At 46.5% G+C, this 20,427-nt stretch overlaps 1 protein-coding gene across 1 annotated transcript in view; it reads left to right on the top strand.

Moving 5' to 3' along the window:
* The first annotated feature begins 1,690 nt into the window (after nucleotides 1-1,690).
* Nucleotides 1,691-20,427, top strand: part of LOXL2 (lysyl oxidase like 2) — a 109,359-nt gene continuing 90,622 nt past the window's right edge. Inside the window, exon 1 of the mRNA XM_030938183.1 lies at nucleotides 1,691-1,977. The gene's annotated coding sequence lies outside the window, so the exon portion shown is untranslated. The remainder of the gene's footprint in view (nucleotides 1,978-20,427) is intronic.

Genomic DNA, 20,427 nt, shown 5'->3' with positions numbered 1-20,427 from the left:
ACCTTATTGGTGAATGCTTTAGCAGGAGGGCGTAGGACTAGAAGTGGAAGGATGGGAGATGGGGAAAGCGGAAAGCCCAGTTTCACTAGCATTTATTGAGCATCTAGTATATCCAGGCACTGTGTAGGGTGTGACAGCTGAGTGAAAGCTCAATAACCAGGCATTACTGTACAGAGAAGACAAGGGAATGTCATGTTCAAAAGCCCTGGGGTGTGAAATAGAAGGCTTATAGGAGCACAGAAAGTAAGGCCCAGGGGGAGAGGTGAGATGGGGTTGGGAGATGGGCAGGCTGGAAATGCCCCAGGGGCCCTGTCAGCTTAATCAAGGGATTCAGATTACATTTTGAGGACCCTGGAGCCACGGAGGATTTTTTTTTAATTTTAATTTTTATTTATTTATTTTTTTGAGATGGAGTCTTGCTCACCGCCCAGGCTGGAGTGCCGTGGCATGATCTCGGCTCACTGCAAGCTCCGCCTCCCGGGTTCACGCCATTCTCCTTTCTCAGCCTCTCCAGTAGCTGGGACTACAGGCTGAAATTTTATTTGGTGTATTAAGTTCTATACAATTTTATCACCTGTGTAGTTTTCTGTATCTCAAGATACTGAACAATTCCACCACCACAAAGATCCCTCCCCCTACCTTTGATAACTACACCCCCTTCCTCTGACTCTTTCTTTCCCTCTACTGCCCACCAGAGCCAGGGACTAATCAGTGGGGAGGGTAAGGAGGAGGCAACGGGAGAGCCTGGGAGAGCTCACAGGGGTCAAGGTTTGGGGCCTGCCTGGTTAGCTATGGCCATGGGAATGTCCAGGTGAAAGTCCTTCTGGGGCCACTGGATTTAAATATCCACGGCTTAGGAGAGAAGCCTGGGCTGGAGGTGAGATTTGGGAAGAGTTTATCTAGTCAGGGGGTGGAGTAAGAGAGGACTGAGAAAGGAGCTGCCTTTCAGGTGACAGTTCACTTTGGCACAGGGGTCCCTTGTTTTGCAGCTAGCTGCCTCCTTGGGCCTGGCAAAGCCCTGGTGTTGCTTAAGGAGCCCTCTCTGTGCAGAGGGCTCTCCCAGCATGCCCATCCCCCACCCAGGAGCCTCAGAGCCAGGCACAGGAGGTCCTTCTGCACAATGGCCACCCGTTAGCTGTGTCCTGTTCAGTCCCCAAGCACAGGGCTTGTTAATCCCAGCCCTGCCATTCCAGAAAGGACTCCAGAGGTCACGGAATCCAAAGCGTTGAATTTACAAAGAAGAAAACTAGTCCTCGGAGGAGAGCCTTGGCCAAGGCCATAGATGTGATCGGCTGGCCGAAAGGGGGCTGTTTATTTACTTGTTCAGGATCGGTTTCCCCCTACAGGAAAAGGGAGGTGAAACCCAGGCGAGATGGATGCAAGTTTCTCAAAACTTTTCATTCGGCAGCTTTAATTGAGCGTATACTATGCGCCAGGGAGGGCCAGGGTTTTCGGGATAGGAGGTGGACAAGGCACGGGCCCTAAGGCTGCTGGATAAGGGCATCGAAGGGTTAAATTCTGGGAGCGCTGCGTGGGGGAAGGGGTAGAGGAATCTCCCGAGGAAAGGCCCCCTTCCAGACTTCTCAGGCTCCGGAAACCCGGCCGCGAGGGGCCTGGGAAGGGCTGCCCCGCAGGCCTTGGCCTCCCCCGCAGAGCTCCCTCTGGCGCTGGGAGGGGCCGCTCTCGAATTACAACAAAAGAGGCTGGAGGCCGGGCCTGCAGCGGCGGCCGCCTTCGGGGAAGGGGGTGGGTCCGGGGAGGGGTTTGCCATCCTCCTCTGGTTAAAAGTAAGGGGGAAAAGAGTAAACGCGCGACTCCTGCGCGTGGCTATCTGCAGTTGGTGCTTGCTTTCTCCAGCCATCGGAGACCTCAGCCGCCTCCTCTGCTGGGGAAAGGGGCTCCGTGGCGGCTGAAGCAGAGGGAGACCACCGTGAAGAGCGCGGTCCCAGCCCGACCACTGCGGATCCCTGAAACCAAGTAAGAGCGCTTCCGCGCCACCCCCTCCCCGAAGCGGTTCGCGAGAAAGCGGGAGCGTCCCTGTGGGATCTCCAGGCTTCGCCCTGCGCGGGGCTGCCTCTCGAAAGTGTCTGGCGGTTCCCGAGAACATCTTGCGGGGAGCAATGAGAGGACGTGCAGGCTAAAGGGTCCTCCTGCGGCCCCGCCCAGTCCCACCTCGTCTGGGCCGGGCGCGGCGCGGCTGCTGGCGCGCCCGGGAAGTGAGGCGCTGGATCCCTTGATCGTCCCGAGCGCCCGTAGTCAGGCGGGACACAGCCAGTCGAGTCTCGGTGCGTGTTGGGCGTCTTGGAGAGTGCAGCGTGGCTCCAGGGACAGCGTCTTCCGAGTTCTGGCTTTGAGGAGTTGGGCACGCGGGGCGACGGGGCGTGGGACAGTGGGTGCCCTCGGGGCTGTGGTTTTGGGAATGTAGAGCGTGCTGGGCTGGGACAGAGTAGGGGCGGGAACACACGGGCTGCGCCTGGGAGCTGTAGCACCCACTGCTTGAACCCGGTTCAACCCCCAGCCTGCCCGAAAGGCTGTTGGGAGCGCGGGAGCGCCCTGAGTCCTGAGGGAGCAGAGGCGCGCTCGGCACGCCAGGTATGCACTCCCAAGTCTCCCTGGCTCTCCGGGGACCAGGGACCCTTTCCCGCCTCATACCGAGAAGCCCTGGAGTTGGAAAGAACGGGCACGAGCGAACCCATGGCTACAGCTGATCTCAATCTTGCGCCTTTGGTCCCGCGGTCCCAAGTGCCTACAACTTTTACGCAGGAGCTTTGCCCACCGCGTCCCTTCTCACCAACCCAGATCTGGAAGCCTTCCAGGTATAGCTGCCTGCCTGAAGTGTCCCAGGAATCAGCGCTGGAATAGAGATGATTGGGAGAAACAAGCGAGGTTCCCTCCTCTCCGTGCCGGGGCTAAGACCCATCAAAAAACTGCAGGAGTGCGGGGCGGAGCTAGGGTGAGAAGAAGAGAACACCGCAGAACTCGGCGAGGGAGGGGGCTGAACTACCCAATATGGTTAGGAAACTCCAAGCCCTGATGAGGGGAGAGATGTGCATGACAGAAACATGCTCCAAATTAGTTTCTTCCCTAAGATCTTGAAACTGCGGAGATCTCAAAACCAGTACTTTTTTTTTTTTTTTCTCCCAGAGGAAGAAAAACGATGAGACTCAGGGCCACTGGGTTAGTCAGTGTGGGGACTGAAACCGTACCTCTTACTCCAGGTCCCTCCCCTACACCACCGCTAGCCTGTCTGTCCTGGAACCCCAAAACACCATTTGTCATCTTTGGTGGAATGAATTAGTTATTGATGGTGTATCGTGTACTTAATGGTCAGGGGTGGGGTTTAGGATGGAAGAGGAAGAGTTCATTTCCCTGGGCAGCTCCCAGGTAAGTGACTGACTCACTGCATCCTAACTTGACTACATTTTTAATCTCCTCACCTTTGTCCCATTCCTCTTCCTGGTCCCTAACATCTGCCCTGGAATGGCCATCAGACCCATGACAAAATGCATGCCGCCTCATGGGCCCTGGTGGCTACCAGTGCTCTCCCCAAGAAAATTGAGTCACTGATCTGTGTGTGTGTGTGTATGTGTGTATGTGTGCAGGGCACGTTTGTGTATGCATGTGCGCACATGTATGTGCACGTGTGTGCCCACACGTGTTTGTGTATATATGTGCACCGGTGTGTGTTTATGTGCACACATGGGTGTATATGTGTGTGCAGGTGTGTGTATGTGTGTGTGCATGTATGTGTGTGCTTATGTGTTCCTGTGTGCACACTTGTATGTGTATTTGTGTGTGTGCATGTTTGCATGTGTGTGTGCGCATATGTATTCCTGTGTGCATGTCTGCATGTTTATGTGTGTGCATATGCATTCCTGTGTGCATGTGTGTGCACACCTGTATGTGTGTGTATGTGTATTGGTGTTGGTGTGCATGTTTGCATATGTATGAGTTTGCATGCGTGTGTGCACTTGTGTGTATATGAGTGCATATGTGTGCGTGTGTGTATGTATATGTGTGTTTGTTCATGCACGTGCATTTGCTTCCCTGTAAGTTTGTGTTAGAAAGTGACTTAGTCTAAGGTCATTTAGGCATTGAGTGGCAAAATTGAGTATGAAACTCAGGTCTGAAAACGAAACATGTACTTGACATCACACATTGGCTGACATTTTAAGCATCACAGATAGGAGATTCTGCAAAGATGCTTCTATTTATTTTATTTCCAATGGGGCTCCTTGCCTGGCCTCTCCTGGCCTCTTCCCAAGTCCTTGTCCTTTGACCTCTAGATGGCCAGTGTGGAAGGGCTTTGTGAAGGAAACAGATTTTCTGTGCTCTGGACATGACCATCAGCGAAGGTGTTGAGTCCCAGAAAACACTACATTGTTTACTTTTTATTCGAAAAAAATTTCAAGTATGCAGAAAGGTAGAGAGAAGGGTGTAATGATGCCTCATAAGCTTCTCACTGAGTTTCAACAGTTATTTTGCTACATGTATGTCATCTGTCCCTTTCTCTGTCATTGAAGTAGTTTAAAACAAATCCCATACATCATGTCATTTCATTGCTACGTATTTCAGTATGATTTCTAAAGATATTAAATAACTATGATGTTATCTTTAGACCTAAGAAAACTAAAAAGAAAAAGTTATTTGGTATCATCTAATGCCAAATAGCAGTCTACATTTAAACATTTCCCAATTTTCCCCAAAATGCCTTTTTTTTATAGTCGATCTGAGTTCTGTTGATTTGTGTAACTTGTTACATTCGTATTGTATATTATTCCTTTCAAACCACTTTTCTGTCCACGATGTCATTTGATTCTCACAAGGTCCCACTAAAGAGTTAGGTGGGTATTTTCAAATTCATTTCTCAGCTGAGGAAATTGGTAAACAGATAAGCTGTCCAGAGGGCACAGCTGGTGACCCAGGGAGCCAGGATCTAACCCAGCCTCCTCATGGCTGGGCTTTGGTGATTCTGGTTCTCCATGTTACTCATGGACTCTCAGCTGCTCTCTGAAGAGTTCTTCTTGGCTCAGGCTTCATCCTGGGCTTATCACTTCCTATACACCTGCTGTCAGAAATCCCTGTGTAAATATTTAGTAATTGGACATTTGGTGCTTGAGATAAATGAACTGCAAAGTCAGGAAGCCAGGGTTTGTTTCCTAGCTCATTGCAAAACTGTAAGAGCTCAGAGCTGCCCTCTCTGAACTGGAGAGCAGTATACTTCCTCATTATTTGACTCCAAGGTATAAAAATAGGATGAGTGAAATGACTGTTGCTGGGATTCCTGGATGAAACAAAGGCCCCAGAAAGAAATCTGATAGAGGACAATCTCCCTTCTTTAGCATCACCTGAGTACTCTGACAGCTGGTACCTTCATGCTGAAGCCCTCAAATCCTATGACAGAGAAGTGGGGGTATATAGGCTTCCCATTGAAATCGTTAGTTTATGCACAACTTTATTCTGCATTTAACCAATGAAGATATGTAACACCTGATATGGCTTGGCTGTGTCCCCACCCAAATCTCATCTTGAACTGTAGCTGCCATAATTCCCATGTGTTGTAGGAAGGACCCGATGAAAGGTAGTTGAAACATGGGGATAGATCTTTCCCCAGTTGTTCCTGTGGTAGTGAGTAAATCTCATGAGAGATGATGGTTTTATAAATAGGAGTCCCCCTGCACACGCTCTCTTGCCTGCCACCATGTAAGACATGCCTTTGCTCTTCCTTTGTCCTCTGCCATGATTGTGAGGCCTCCCCAGCCATGTGGCATTGTGAGTCCATTAAACCTCCTTCCTTTACAAAGTACCCAGTCTCAGGTATGTCTTTATTAGCAGCGTGAGAACAGACTAATACAACACCAGAGCCTTCTGCTTTTAGCATTTTCATTACTTATGTTTATTTGCTTTTGAAATGGAGTGATGGAGAAATTTCTCCCCCTTGTTAATGAGACTCATAAGTTGGAATTCTCCTTTCTTGGCAGGTCATGTGGGAAAAAGGATTCCCTTTTCATAGGATTCCTAGATGTTCTGCTGTTATGCTTGTTGCTTTGAAATAGGGAATGAACCGACCTTCCATAAAATAGCCAGTTAGAGGCAGAGAAACTGGTCAACCCAATTCCATTCAACTGGAGGAACTCCAAAGTGGCAAGACATTAACCTTAAACCACCCTGCCTTCTGACAGCCATAGATTCTTTTTCCTTAGCTAATAGGCTGTCTCCATGGAGGAAGAATTTCTAGGTGATTCCACACCAGCAGCTGCAGTTACACAAGCATGACTGCTTCCTTCATTTTAAAGTTTGGGGAGCCTTAGGAGGTGTTTTAGGCCATTTTCTGTTGCTTATAACAGAATACCTGGAACTCGGTAGTTTATTAAACAAAAGGAATTTAGTTCTTACTGTTATGAAGGCCGAGAAGTCCAAAGTCCAGGAGCTGTATCTGGTGAGGGCCTTCTTGCTGGTGGGGAATTGGCAGTATACCAAGGTGATGCAGGACATCACATTGTGAGGGGGCTGAGCATGGTAACATGCTAGCTCAAGTCTCTTTTCCTCTTGTAAAGCCACCAATTCCCTTCTGTTGATAACCCATTCATCTATTAATTGATGAATGGATTCATCAGTTTATGAGGTCAGAGCACTCATGATTCAACCACCTCTTAAAGGCCCCACCTCTCAAAACTGCCACATTGGGGATTAAATTTCAACATGAATTTTTTTGGAGGGACACGTATTCAAACCACAGCAGGAGATATGATTTCCCATTCCCAGGGGCTGCCTGGCTTTACATGAGCAGCTTGTTACTGTCACCATCCATTTCCCCCTGGAGAAAGGCTTTTGTGGTCGGTCTGCATGGCACTCACACCCTGGGTGGTCCATGAGGCCTCAGATGAAGTGGCCTGCTCTAGGCTCACAGAATAGCAGGGAATAGCAGTTGCAGGCTAGAAAAGGAAGGGCCAACGAGACATTCACAGAGATGCAGCCAGAGCAACACACAGCTGAGTCTCTTAAGTCTTCAGTCCTATGTAAGTTGAAGCAAGACATCAGAAATCTCTCACCTGAGTACTTCCACACATGCGCCCACTGCTGTCCAACACAGCACTTGCTCAACAGGGAACACAGCCAAGCGTGTTGGCAGCCCTTCTTCCGTGACCAGCGTCAGGGACGTCTCTAGGCACCTTTTCAGAATAGCTGGCAACATAAGGAGACCCCGTCTCTACAAAAAAAGAAAAAAAAATTAGCCAGGCGTGGTATAGTCCCAGCTACTCAGGAGGCTGAGGCAGGAAGATTGCTTCAGCCCAGGAGGTCAAGGCTGTAGTATACTCCAGTCTGGGCAACAGAGTGGGACCCTGTCTCAAAAACAAACTAAGAAAGAATAGCCACTTGATTGATGATGATAAAGGATGATGGGGACTGTTTAGTTCAGATTTCTGTCCAGAGTTTTAACAAATCTTTTGCACTTCCTGTGGCAGTAACAATATTACCAGACAAGTAGCGTGTGTGGCAGATGAGAACAAAAACTAAGCAGATGCTGAGGGTGTGGTTAAGAACACAGTTAGTAGGTTCTTCTTGTCCAGGGCTTTTGATCCCTTCACTTGGGATACCTTAAGTATTATATTTAATTATAGTCTTCCAAGCAAAGAGCGATGTTTTCTTTTTAGTTTTTTCATTCCTACAATCCATGTCAGACAGGCAGACACAGCTGGCCCTCTGGATGTCCTGTGGCAACAGACATACCCTCCTTGATGTGTTGCCAACAGTGTGCCGAGGGTATCTTCTACAAAAATGATGCCGCTTGCCTATAAAACATACACTTATGACAAAATAACTTACGGTAATGACTTGTGAACAACTTGATTTGCAGTTTCTTTATAATATCTTTCTGGAACTTGGATCCATGAACTTCTTGTGCCCCCAGTCTTGTCCTGATATACCATTGGGGTACCAAGGTAAACACAGTACAGCTCTTCAGGGTGCCTGCATGACTCAAAGATGTAGTGAGAAAGATACTTTTCTAAATATCTTTCTAAAACAATTACAAGTATAAAATTGAGAAAAGCACATTTCTTTTCTTTTCTTTTCTTTTTTTTTTTTTTGACACAGAGTCTCACTCTGTCACCCAGGCTGGAGTGCAGTGGTGTGATCTCGGCTCACTGCAACCTGCACCTTCCAGGTTCAAGAGATTCTCTTGCCTCAGCCTCCCGAATAGCTGGGATTGCAGGTGTCCACCATGATACCCAGGGAAAAGCATTTTTTTTTTTTTTTTTTTTTGAGGCAGAGTCTCTCTCTGTCTCCCAGGCTGGAGTGCAGTGGCACAATCTTGGCTCACTGCAAGCTCCACCTCCCGGGTTCACACCATTCTCCTGCCTCAGCCTCTTGAGTAGCTGGGACCACAGGCGCCCACCACCATGCCCGGCTAATTTTTTGTATTTTTAGTAGAGATGGGGTTTCACCGTGTTAGCCAGGATGGTCTCAATCTCCTGACCTCGTGATCCGCCCGTCTTGGCCTCCCAAAGTGCTGGGATGACAGGCGTGAGCCACCGCAACCGGCCAGAAAAGCATATTTCTAAAGATGCTTTCACCCACCCCAAGAATAGCGTATCAGTAAAATCACATTGATCCTAAGCATATACCCATATAGGCTTTTTGGGTTGCTTTTGTTGTGTTTATTGTGGTAAAATATAAATAACATAAAACTCACCATCTTAACTATTTTCAAGTGTACAGTGCGGTGGCGTTAAGTATGTTGACACTGCTGTGCTACCATCACCATCAGCCATCTCTGGTACTTTTGCATCTTCCAAAACAGAAACTCTGTGCCCATTGAACACTAACTCCCATCGCCCCCTCCCACCAATCCCTAGCAGCCCCCATTCTACTTTCTGTCTCCATGAGTATGACTGAACTCTAGGTACTTAATGTAAGTGGAATATGTGATATTTGTCTTTTCATGTCTGGCTCGTTTTACTTAGCATGGCTTCCAGGTTTTTTCATGTTGTAACCTGTGTCAGAATTTCCTTCCTTTTTGAGCCTGAATAATATCCCACTGTATGGATAGACCACATTTGTTTATCTCCTCCTCCCCTGTCGCCATGTGGGTTGTTTTTACCTTTTGGTGACTGGGAATAATGCTGCTGTGAACATTGGTGTACAAATGCCTGTTATGGATGGACTTTAACAAAGTGAACGTGCCCTTGCTGCTACATCAAGAATAGAACATTAGCAAGAGTGCATGAATTTAAAGGCAAAGCAGGAGATTTCAAACACGTTTCATGCCCAAATATGGCTGCTTCAATTACACCTCAAGATCTTGGGACTGGATGTTGATTTTCTCTACCATGAGGGGGTTTGGAAGAGATATTTGAAAGAACACAGTTTATAATCTGTGATTTGAAAGAGTCAGTTTATAATCACAGATTAGTTAAGAGATTTAAGTAGCTCCTTTCCTTAAAACCTCTAAGGATGGAGGGTACAGCCTGTTGAGATTTGCAGTTGTAGCTGTGTTAGGGTATCACCACTTGGGGTCATTCCAGGCTGCCCCTCGGCCATTGTAGGGTTCAGATCCACCTGGAGAACTCCTGCCTTTCTGGCAGCTTCTGCTGAAGCACGAGTCTAGGCCATTCTTTGGCTGTATCCTGTCCGCCCTCCTCATTTCCTTCCTTCCTCCTTCCCTTCCCGTCTGATCTCTCTCTCTCTCTCTCTCTCTCTCTCTCGTCTTTTTTTTTTTGAGACGGAGTTTCACTCTTCTTGCCAGGCTGGAGTGCAGTGGCCCGATCTTGGCTCACCACAGCCTCTGCCTCCCGGGTTCAAGCGATTCTCTTGCCTCAGCCTCTCGAATCGCTGGGATTACAGGCATGCGCCACCATACCCAGCTAGTTTTATATTTTTAGTAGAGATGGGGTTTATCCACGTTGGTCAGGCTGCCCCCAAACTCCCGACCTCAGGCGATCCACCTGCCCCAGCCTCCCAAAGTGCTGGGATTACAGGCGTGAGCCACCGTGCCCGGCCCTCTCTCTCTTCTTAAGTAGAATGATTTATTAGTGACTCTGATAATTTATGTGTGTATTTAGAAATAAGGCTGGGCATGGTGGCTCACACCTGTAATCCTAACACACTGGGAGGCCAAGGTAGGGGGATTGCCTGAGCTTGGCAGTTCGAGACCAGCCTGGGCAACAGGATGAAACCCCATCTCTACTAAAAGTACAAAAATTAGCCAGTCGTGGTGGTGCATGTCTGTAATCCCAGCTACTTAGGAGGCTGAGGTGGAGGTTGCAGTGAGCCAGGATGGTGCTACTGTGGTCCAGCCTGGGCGACAGAATGAGACTCTGCCTCCAAAAATAATAAAATAATAATAATAATAAAGTCCTCACTTAAGAGTAATATTCTGATGCCTGGCAACCAACCCCATGCTGCCTGCATGACGCTTTCAAGTGTCATCGAAGTGGATTCTTTTTAAAAAGGCTTTAATGAAATATAATTTGCGTATCATCCAATTCACCCATTAAAATGTACAAGTCAGTGGATTTCAGTATATTCACAGATATGTGCAAATATCACCCCAGTCAACTTTAAAATGTTTTCATCAACATAAAGAGAAGTCCGTATCCGTTAGCCACCACCGCCTATCCTCCCAACCTTAAACAGCCACTAATCTAGTTTCTGTCTCTATATTGCCAATTTTGGATAATTTGTGTAAATATGTGGAGTTTGTTTTGAGAAGGAGTCTTGCTGTGTCACCAGGCTGGAGTGCAGTGGCACCATCTCAGCTCACTGCAACCTCCGTCTCCTGGGTTCAAGTGATTCTCTTGCCTCATCCTCCCAAGTAGCTGGAACAACAGGCGTGCGCCACAACGCCCAGCTAGTTTTTGTATTTTTAGTAGAGACAGGGTTTCACCATGTTGGCCAAGATGGTCTCGATCTCTGGACCTCATGGTCCACCTGCCTTGGCCTTCCAAAGGGCTGGGATTACAGGCATGAGCCACGGTGCTCCCCTACTGTTTTTAAGCCTCACCCATGTTGTGTAGCATATGTCAGTATTTTGTTACTTTTTATGGCCGAATAATATTCTATTGTTTTCCATTTTTGTTAATGGAATATTTTTATTATTTTGTTAATCCATTTATAGTTGACAGACATTTGGATTGTTTCCACCCTTTGAGCATTATGAATAGTACTGCTATGAACATTCATGTGAAAGTTTTGCTTGAACACCTTTTTCAATGTGTTTCAATTTTGGGGGGTATGTACTTAGGAGGGGGGCTGCTGGGTCATATAGTAATTCTACGTTTAGCTTTTTGAGGAATCACCAAATTGTTTTTCACAGTGGCTGTAGCATTTTACATTTCCACTAGCAACATATGAAGGTTCTAATTTCTCCATGTCTTTGCCGACACTTTTTATTTTCCACTTAAAAAAAAATTCCAGCCACCTTTATGGGTAAGAAGTGGTGTCTCTTGGTACTTTGTGTTTGTTTGCTTAATGATCAGTGATGTAGCACACCTTTTTATGCGCTTGTAAGCCATTTGAATATCTTCTTTGGGGAAGTGTCTTTTTAAGTTTTTGCCTATTTTTAATTGGGTTGGTTGTCTTTTTTTTTCTTAGACTGAGTCTCACTCTGTCACCCAGGCTAGAGTGCAGTGGCACGATCTCGACTCATTGCAACCTCCACCTCCTGGGTTCAAGCGATTCTCCTGCCTCAGCCTCCCAAGTAGCTAGGACTACAGGCACACACTACCACATCTGGCTAATTTTTGTATCTTTAGTAGAGACGAGGTTTTGCCATGTTGGCCAGGCTGGTCTCAAACTCCTGACCTCAGATGATCCACCCACCTTGGCCTCCCAAAGTGCTAGGATTACAGGCATGAGCCACTGCGCCCGGCCTGGGTTTCTTGTCAAATTATAAATGATTTTTACATATTCTGAATTCTAGACCATTGCAGATACATGATTTATAAATATTTTCTCCCATTCTGTGGATTATCTTTTCCCTTTCTTGACAGTGTCTTTTTTCTTTCCAGTTCAAATCACATTTATTCAACGTCTGTTCTGTGTTGAGCAGAGGGGATCCAGAAGCGTACAAGCGACAGATGCTTACCCTCCAGAGGGATCACCAGCTTAAAAGAGAAACAGACACGCAAATAGACAATGACAAAACAGTAGAATAAGTGCGATGACTATTTGGTCATCACCCTTTTTTATCACCATCACCACTGCTGCCCTGGTTCCTAAAGCATCTTCAAAACATTTTCTGTTTGATGTGCAGAAGCTTTTTTTATTTTCATAAAGTTTAATTTACATATATTTTCCTTTTGTTTCTTGTGCTTTTGGTGTAATGTCTTAAGAAATCACTGCCAGGCCGGGCGCGGTGGCTCACGCCTGTAATCCCAGCACTTTGGGCGGCCGAGACGGGTGGATCACGAGGTCAGGAGATCGAGACCATCCTGGCTAACAAGGTGAAACCCCGTCTTTACTAAAATACAAAAAAATTTAGCTGGGTGTGGTGGCAGGTGCCTGTAGTCCCAGCTACTGGGGAGGCTGAGGCAGGAGAAAGGCGTGAACCCGGGAGGCGGAGCTTGCAGTGAGCCAAGATCACGCCACTGCACTCCAGCCTGGGCGACAGAACGAGACTCCGTCTCAAAAAAGAAATCACTGCCAAATCCAAGGTAAGGAATCACTGCCAAATCCATGAAGACTTACTCTATGTTTTATTCTAAGAGTTATACAGTGTTAGCTTTTACATTTAGGTCTTTGATCCATTTTCAGTTATTTTTGTAAATGCTATGAGGTTGGGCTCCAACTTCATTCTTTTGCATGTGGCTATGCAGTTGTTCCAGCACTGTTTTTTGAAGACTATTCTTTCCCCATTGAATGATCTTGGGACCTTGTACAAACCAATTGACTGTAGATATTTGAGTTTATTTCTGGACTCTCTGTTTTATTCCATTGGTCTATATGTCTCTCCTTATCCCAGTACCATACTGCCTTGACTTCTGTAGTAAGTTTTGAAAACAGGAAGTATAAGTCCTCTTACTTTGTTCTTCTTTTCAGAATTGTTTTGGCTATTCTGGGTCTCTTGCACTTCCATAGGAATTTTAGAATCAATCAGCTTGCCAATTTCTACAAAGAAGTCAGCTGGGATTCTGATAGAAATTATGTTGAATTTGTAGATCAATTTGAGGAATATTCTCGTCTTAACCATTTAAGTCTTCTAATCCATGAACATGGGATGTTTTCCATTTATTTAGATCTTCTTTTATTTCTTTTAACAATGTTTTGTAGTTTTCAGAGTATAAAGTTTACACTTCTTTTGTTAAACTTACTCCCAAGTATTTTATTATTTTTGATGCTATTGTAAATGGGATTGCTTTCTTTCATTTTGAATTTTTCATTGTACGTAGAAATATAGTTAATTTTTGTATATTGATATTGTTATCCCGTAACCTTGCTGAACTCATATACCAGTTGTAATAGTTTTTGGCAGATTCCTTAGGATGTTTTATACACACACTCGAGTAGATTCTTAAAGAGTAGGTGTTCATGAAGTGGATATGTGATATTCTAGAATAGGAAATGGCAAGTCCAAAGGCAGGGAGGTGTAAAAGCAGTTGGAACCCCTTGCGCACAGGTCAGCATGGCTGGAGCTCAGGGTAGCAGGTTGAAGCTAGTTTGTGTCATGCTAAAGAGGATGGAGACATCCTGTCACTGGTAGTGGGAGCCAGTGCAGTCTGGAGATGCAGTAAGAATATTAGAATCATTCTTTAAAAAGAGGCCCAGAAGAGGCATGTGATCAGCACCAATGAAACTGATCAGCTTCACAGGTAGCCGACAAGGTCTGTCCCCTCAGTAAATGTGAGGACCTGCAGGTCTCTCTCTATATGCCACTACCCTGTGGATGACATTACCTTGATGAATGGTCCCTGGTGACCCAGCACCAGCTGGCATTGTAGCAGCCAAGCCCGGCCAGCTTCAGTGATGTGACACTTGGTGCCTGCTGCTATTGCTCCTTAGGCTTCTGGACAGGATCCAGTGCTGTGATGGGCCACAAAGTTCCAGATCACGGGCTCTTAATGAACTTCAGACCAGCACTCCTACCTGATTGCCTTATGGAGCCAGAAATTTCCAGACAAGCTGAAAATGTGGCCATGGTCTCTGTACCAGCGGCTCCTGCTATCACTGGGTTCTCTGGGTTTGGCTCTCATAGGACAAGCACAGGCCCTGAAGAATTGACTGTTGGCCCAGGTTGCACTGCCTGGATGAGAACTTGGCCTGGCAGCTTCTGGAGATGCAAAAGGTATATGGAGCCAAGGGCAAGGTCTGCTGTGATGAGCCTCACGTGAGGCATGTGACAAGCTAAGCAGGAAGGGCATAGGGAGGATGTCACTTGGGGACTGAGCTCGGAACGTGCTTCCTGGGCCCCTTTCGATGAGTCATCTCAGAAAAACTGGTTTTTTACTCCCTCCAGCCCAGGACTCCCGCCATCTTTCACCCAGTACACTCATCTTATTTCCAACCACCCAAACCCCTCCTGACCTCAGCATCTATGCTTAGGCCAAATCTCGGCACTCCCCCTCCAGGAATTTTCATGCCACGGGCCCCATCCCTGTAATCCCTGGACTTGCTTGCAGTGATTTCATTGCTTACCAAGTTTGCACGCCATTTTGGATTTGGCTTCTGATCACCTCCCCCTTGCCTGCCTTTTCTGGATTCAACATTGCCTTGAAAGTGGCACAGAAACTCAGACCGATTTGGCCATAGATGATTAATTCTGAGAAACAGTGTGTCTGAGAGAGAGAGTGTGTGTAGTTGGGGAGGATGATTAAAGCCTGTTACCCAAGAGTGGTGGATGGGAATGATGGATGATGTGCCTCCTGGATTTTGTTCAGATTGCTGCTGATTTTATAATTGTGGTGACTGAGCCAGTCACTATGCTGAGCACTTTAAATTCTTATGTAGCCCGTGAAGACCCTAAAACTCTGCCTCATTTGCAGAAGCCAGATTTGAATCTGAGACCACTCTCAGATGCTGGCCATGTTTTTCCAATTCTTACGTGTTACCTTATAGTCAAACCACATCTCTTGTTTTGTTGTTGTTGTTTGTTTGTTTAGGGTGTAGGGATTGGGTAATATGAACCCAATGGGCATTGATATGATTTGGCTGTGTCCACACCCAAATCTTATCTTAAATTGTAGCTCCCGTAATTCCCACATGTTGTGGAAGGGACCCGGTGGGAGATAATTGAATCATGGGGGCAACTTCCCTCATACTGTTCTTGTGGTAGTGAATAAGTCTTACAAGAGCTGATGGTTTTATAAGGAGAAACCCCTTTTGCTTGGCTCTCATATTCTCTCATGTCTGCTGCCATGTAAGACATGCCTTTCACCTTCCACCATGATTGCGAGGCCTCCCCAGCCTCGTGGAACTGTGAGTCCATTAAACCTCTTTTTCTTTATAAATTACCCCGTCTCAGGTATGTCTTTATCAGTAGTGTGAAAACAGACTAATAAGACATGCTTGTCTCAATCACTTCTGAATTGCCTTTAGCAAAATCACCAATTTTGGATTTTCCCTGCCCCTTCTTTATGAGCTGCAGAGAAGAGATGTGTCTTATAGACACTATGTATTTGGCTTTTGCACTCTAATCCAATCTGAGAGTCTCTGGTAGGCACATTTTAAAGTCTTTGAAACTGTACCTTCAACCTTCCCAGGAAACAGCCTGGTCAGAATGAGATTCCATGCAGAGCCAGAGGTGGGCTGAAGGGAGCTCCCATTGGTCACAACAAATTATGCCAACAAAGACCTCTTTTTGGAGACTGGGGGAAAAAATGCAGTTTTGTATGCTTACCTTCTCGCCATCTCACTGTGCCCTGAACATTCCCACTTTGTGGTCAGAAATGGAGGAGACTGAAGTAGAATCTTTGGCCAAGGGCCAAGTGGACCAGACAGCCCAAACCAAGCCTGATGTTAAAGTCTCCATTCTTGTCTAAGGTGGTTCTAAAGAGTCCTCTGGCTCCTGAGCCACTTCTCTCATTCTCTGAGCAAACCCCTTTCAGCCAAGACAGCCTCTTTCCACAAAGGAATGTGTTCCCCATGGGACCAGAAGCAGCCCCAGACCACAGCTGGGATCGCCACTCCACAGTATGCTCTGGGCCATGAATGAGGACCATTCATCTCTCCTGTTGGTCCAAGCAGGAATCCCAGGCAGGGAGGGTCCGATGGAGGAGAGAGACCCCACCTTAGCCCCTGATCCCAAATGTGAATGCAGGCATCTGGCAGAAATGTCAAGCGGAACATTCTGTCTGGAGGGAATAATTCAGCCGAGCTCTGGGCCACGCTGTTGCAAGCAAGTGCCCTTGGCAGGGTAGGGCACTGTTCCTGGCTGAGAACTGCCAGGTTGTTTATGAGATGCTTCAAATCGGGGGCAGGCAGGACTGTTGCTGGGAGCTCCAGGGCACAAGATGTGGAGCCAGTGCTGGGAGGAATGAATCACTTCCCTATTTACTGGGGGCCTGCTGGAGGCCAGGCAAGCAAAGTAGGGTCCCATTGAAGCCTGCTTTGCGAGAGTCCTATGTCCCACATACTTATATTGAGGAAGGAGGCAGTTAATGAGCATCACATCAGGATCAGGTTGTGTCAGGGCACTTGAAAATCTAAAAGCATGATGTCCAAACACAGTGTATAATTTTTACAATGTGTTTTCCTTTATCTCTGCATGACTAGGAATTGTTACTGCTATTGGCAATAAAAACAATTGTTGCTATTGACTAGGAATCAGTTGGTCACATGGGGCGTTATTCGACTGCGTGCCACAAGGTCAAGTGTCATTGATCAGAGGCCATGTTCTGGGTTTCTCCTGTGTTTAAGAATGAACTAGGAAGCCAGTTGTCACTGGATTTTCCAGAAGGTACCATTAAACAGGTGAATTCTATAACACAGAATGCCTTTTTAGGTGGATGATGAAATGATTCAAAAGGGATTGCTTTTGGAGGAAGAAAAAACTTGAGTAGCTTCAAGGAAAATCTTGATACTGGAGCATTTTTTGGAGCAGGCCTTTCACATTCCTTCCTAGGCAGACTGACTCAGCTATCAAGGTGGTAGTCTAAGAAAAAGACCCTGGAAAGGCCAGTTTTACATTTTCTTCTTTTCCTCTGTTAGCTGTGCTGGGTCAAAATTAAGTGAGGCTTCATGAAGGATTTTCAAACACTCATCCATTATCAGGACAATACTACTACTGGGATGAGAAAAATCAGGGATTCTGGAGTGTACTGGGAAGTTCTTAGGGTGACAGGTGCTTCAAGGGCTAATGATGTCTTCCAGTGAATGATGCTTGTTGGACAATTGTAACAGTACTGCTCATGACCAACTCAGAATCTTGAGTAAGATCTAGGTTTAGAACCTCTTTCTCTCCCTCCAACCCAGCCCCCTTCCCCAGCTCGCAGCAAGATCCGCAAGCACTGGTTGATATAAGCCCTGCTTAAAAGTCTTTTTTTCCCTTACCCTCCTGCTTAAAAGCCTTATTTGCAGACATGGCACAATTTTGCACATACCTAATATATACAGTATATGAGAAGACACCTTTTAATTTAGATAATTAAGCTTTTTGCTAATACTGTATATTCTTTGGAGTAAATGTACATTTCTAGTTTTTTGTGTGTGTATATGTGTGTATTTTTTTTGTTTCTTTGTTTTTGTTTTTCTTGGAGACAAGTCTCAGCTCTGTTGCCCAGGCTGAACTAGAGTGCGGTGGCACAATCACTGCTCACTGCAGCCTCGACCTCCTGGGCTCAGGTGATCGTCTTGCCTCAGCCTCCCAAGTAGCTGGAACTATAGGCATTTGCCACCATACCCAGCCAATTAAAAAAATTTTTTCTGTAGAGACAGGATCTCCCTGTGTTGCTCAAGCTGGTCTGAAACCCCTGAGCTGAAGCAATCATCCCGTCTTGGCCTCCCAAAGTGCCAGGATTACAGGCATGAGCACCCAGCCCATTTCTAGTTTTTAAGTTGTTGCAAGGAGCTGGATCCAGAAGGAACTACGTAGGCTCAGCCTTGGCAGCTCACAGTTCCCCAGATAACACTCGGGGAAGCTGAAGATCAAAATTAAATATAAACAACTGCATTATGCAGCTTAGTATCACTCAAAACTGTAGTTGGTGCTTGAATAACCTGACCCGAATCTAGCAGGCAGCACCTGTTTGAACCAAGATATATTAGCTGCTGTTTTTATTGACAACTTACTATGGGACAGGAACTTAAGATTTTTACAGCAGGCTTGAAAAGATGTTTCATATTTTTCCTTATAAAAGTTTTTTTTTTTGAGACGGAGTCTCATTCTTATTGCCCAGGCTGCAGTGAGATGGCGTGATCTCGGCTCACTACAACCTCCACCTTCCAGGTTCAAGTAATTCTCCTGCCTTAGCCTCCCATGTAGCTGGGATTACAGGTGCCCACCACTACGACTGGCTAATTTTTGTATTTTTGGTAAAGACGAGGTTTCACCATGTTGGCCAGGCTGATCTCGAACTCCTGACCTCCAGTGATCCACCTGCCTCAGCCTCCCAGAGTGCTGGGATTACAGGCGTGAGCCACCGCACCCAGCCAGAAAAGTTGTTTTTAACTACATGTTGTTTCCATTTGGTAGATGAAATCCTGAGTCTTAGAAAACTCTAAGTGGGCCTAGGTCACAGAGCTAATAAGCGAAGAAATAAGATTTGAACCAATTTCTGCATGTATAAGCCACTAGTCAATGCCTCTTATGTTCAGTAAAGAGGGGGCAGAGCATCCTGCCTGTTCTTCCTGGAAGGGTGTGCTGTGTGCTGTCTGAGTGAGCCCCTGCATTGGGAGGTGCCCGAGACCCTGGGGAAGGTAAGCTGATCCAGCTGATGTTTATAAGGAATACCTTGGTCCCCGAGTCCCTGTGATGTGAAAGAATTATTTCCTGATCGCTCTCTCTGATACCCCCCAAGGACACAGTGCCTCTTGTTGGCAAAGCTTATACTAGAATCAGCTGTGTAAATGTTGTAGCCTTGAATGGATTGTATTGAATGTAAGAGTGTTCTCAGCCGTGCAGTCAAGAACCCAGTGAGACCGTATTAGGGGGATAATTTTCCCTTTCTGAAGAGCCAGGCACAACCAACTTTTCCCCGTGGTCTCTGGCTTTTATTTGTGTCAGTCAGAGACTTCAGTCCTTCGGCACCTTGCCTTGTCCCTCTAATTATGACCCACTCCTGGGCTCAACTGTGTGAATAATTAAGGCCGTCTGCCACAGCAGCTCCCAGACCTCACTCAAACGAGGTTTGAACAGGATACTCTCCAAGGTGGGCCTCCCACCTTGGCTTATGCCTGCGATCCCAGCACCTTGGGAGGCCTTCCCCTTGTGGACGCTTGTGTGCCTGTGAAAGCCGCATCTCTTTGGAGCGTGTGGTGGGAGCTACAGAAATCCTTGGCCTGAGTCTCCCATGTTCTGCTGACCCACTTGGCAGATGCTCTCTGCTTACGTTCAGGGTAGAGGAGGGTCCTGGAATTTCCACAATGTGGACGGAGGTGGCTTCACTGGAGCAGATGCTTCTTAGACTGTCCATTTTGAGACACCCTTGGAGGTCTTCCAAGGTGAATGCTGAGAATAGACCTGCCTGTTTTCTAAAAACTCTCCCCACTGTGATATCTCCACCAGGCTTTTTTATTTCTTTTGTGAAATTAAGATCTCTGAGCAAGGACTAATAGGTATGGAGAAGAGAAATGTGTCTGCCATTAGTACAGATGTCCTCAAATGTCTGGAAGGGTAGATGGAGAACTTACATATTTGTTTATGCCAAGACATCGTAAGAGATACAGAGCACTTATATTTTGTTTTCTTTCTTTCTTTCTTTTTTTGGAGAGGGAGTCTTGCTCTGTTGCCCAGGCTGGAGTGCAGTGGCATGAGTTCAGCTCACTGCAACCTCCACCTCCAGGGTTCAAGGCTGAGCTGCCTCAGCCTCCTGAGCAGCTGGGATTACAGGTGTGTGCCACCACGCCTGGCTAATTTTTGTATTTTTTAGTAGAGACAGGATTTCACCATGTTGGCCAGGCTGGTCTCGAACTCCTGACCTCAACAATTAGTGAATAAGGGCGTCTGCTCTGGTATCTGGCTGGCCTGGTTACAAATTCCAGCTTGATCACTTTTTGGCAGTGTGACTATAGGAAAATCATGTAGCCTTTCTGTCCCTCGGTTTTTCCTTAGGAAAATAGGGATGCTGGTAATACCTTGCTCAGGGGGTTGTCCAAAGCTGTGTTGTGCAGTATGGCAGCCACCACGATATGGGGCCACCAAACACTTGCAATGCGCTAGTTGGAACTGAGATGCACGACAAACACAAAGTACATGCTGGATTGCAAAGACTTAGTACAAAAAGAAAAAAGAACGCAAAACATCTCATTAATAATTTTTGTAATTGATTCCAT

This window comes from Rhinopithecus roxellana, chromosome 9 (assembly GCF_007565055.1).
Source record: "Rhinopithecus roxellana isolate Shanxi Qingling chromosome 9, ASM756505v1, whole genome shotgun sequence".
NCBI lineage: Eukaryota > Metazoa > Chordata > Mammalia > Primates > Cercopithecidae > Rhinopithecus > Rhinopithecus roxellana.
This window is presented reverse-complemented; position numbering and strand designations above follow the sequence as displayed.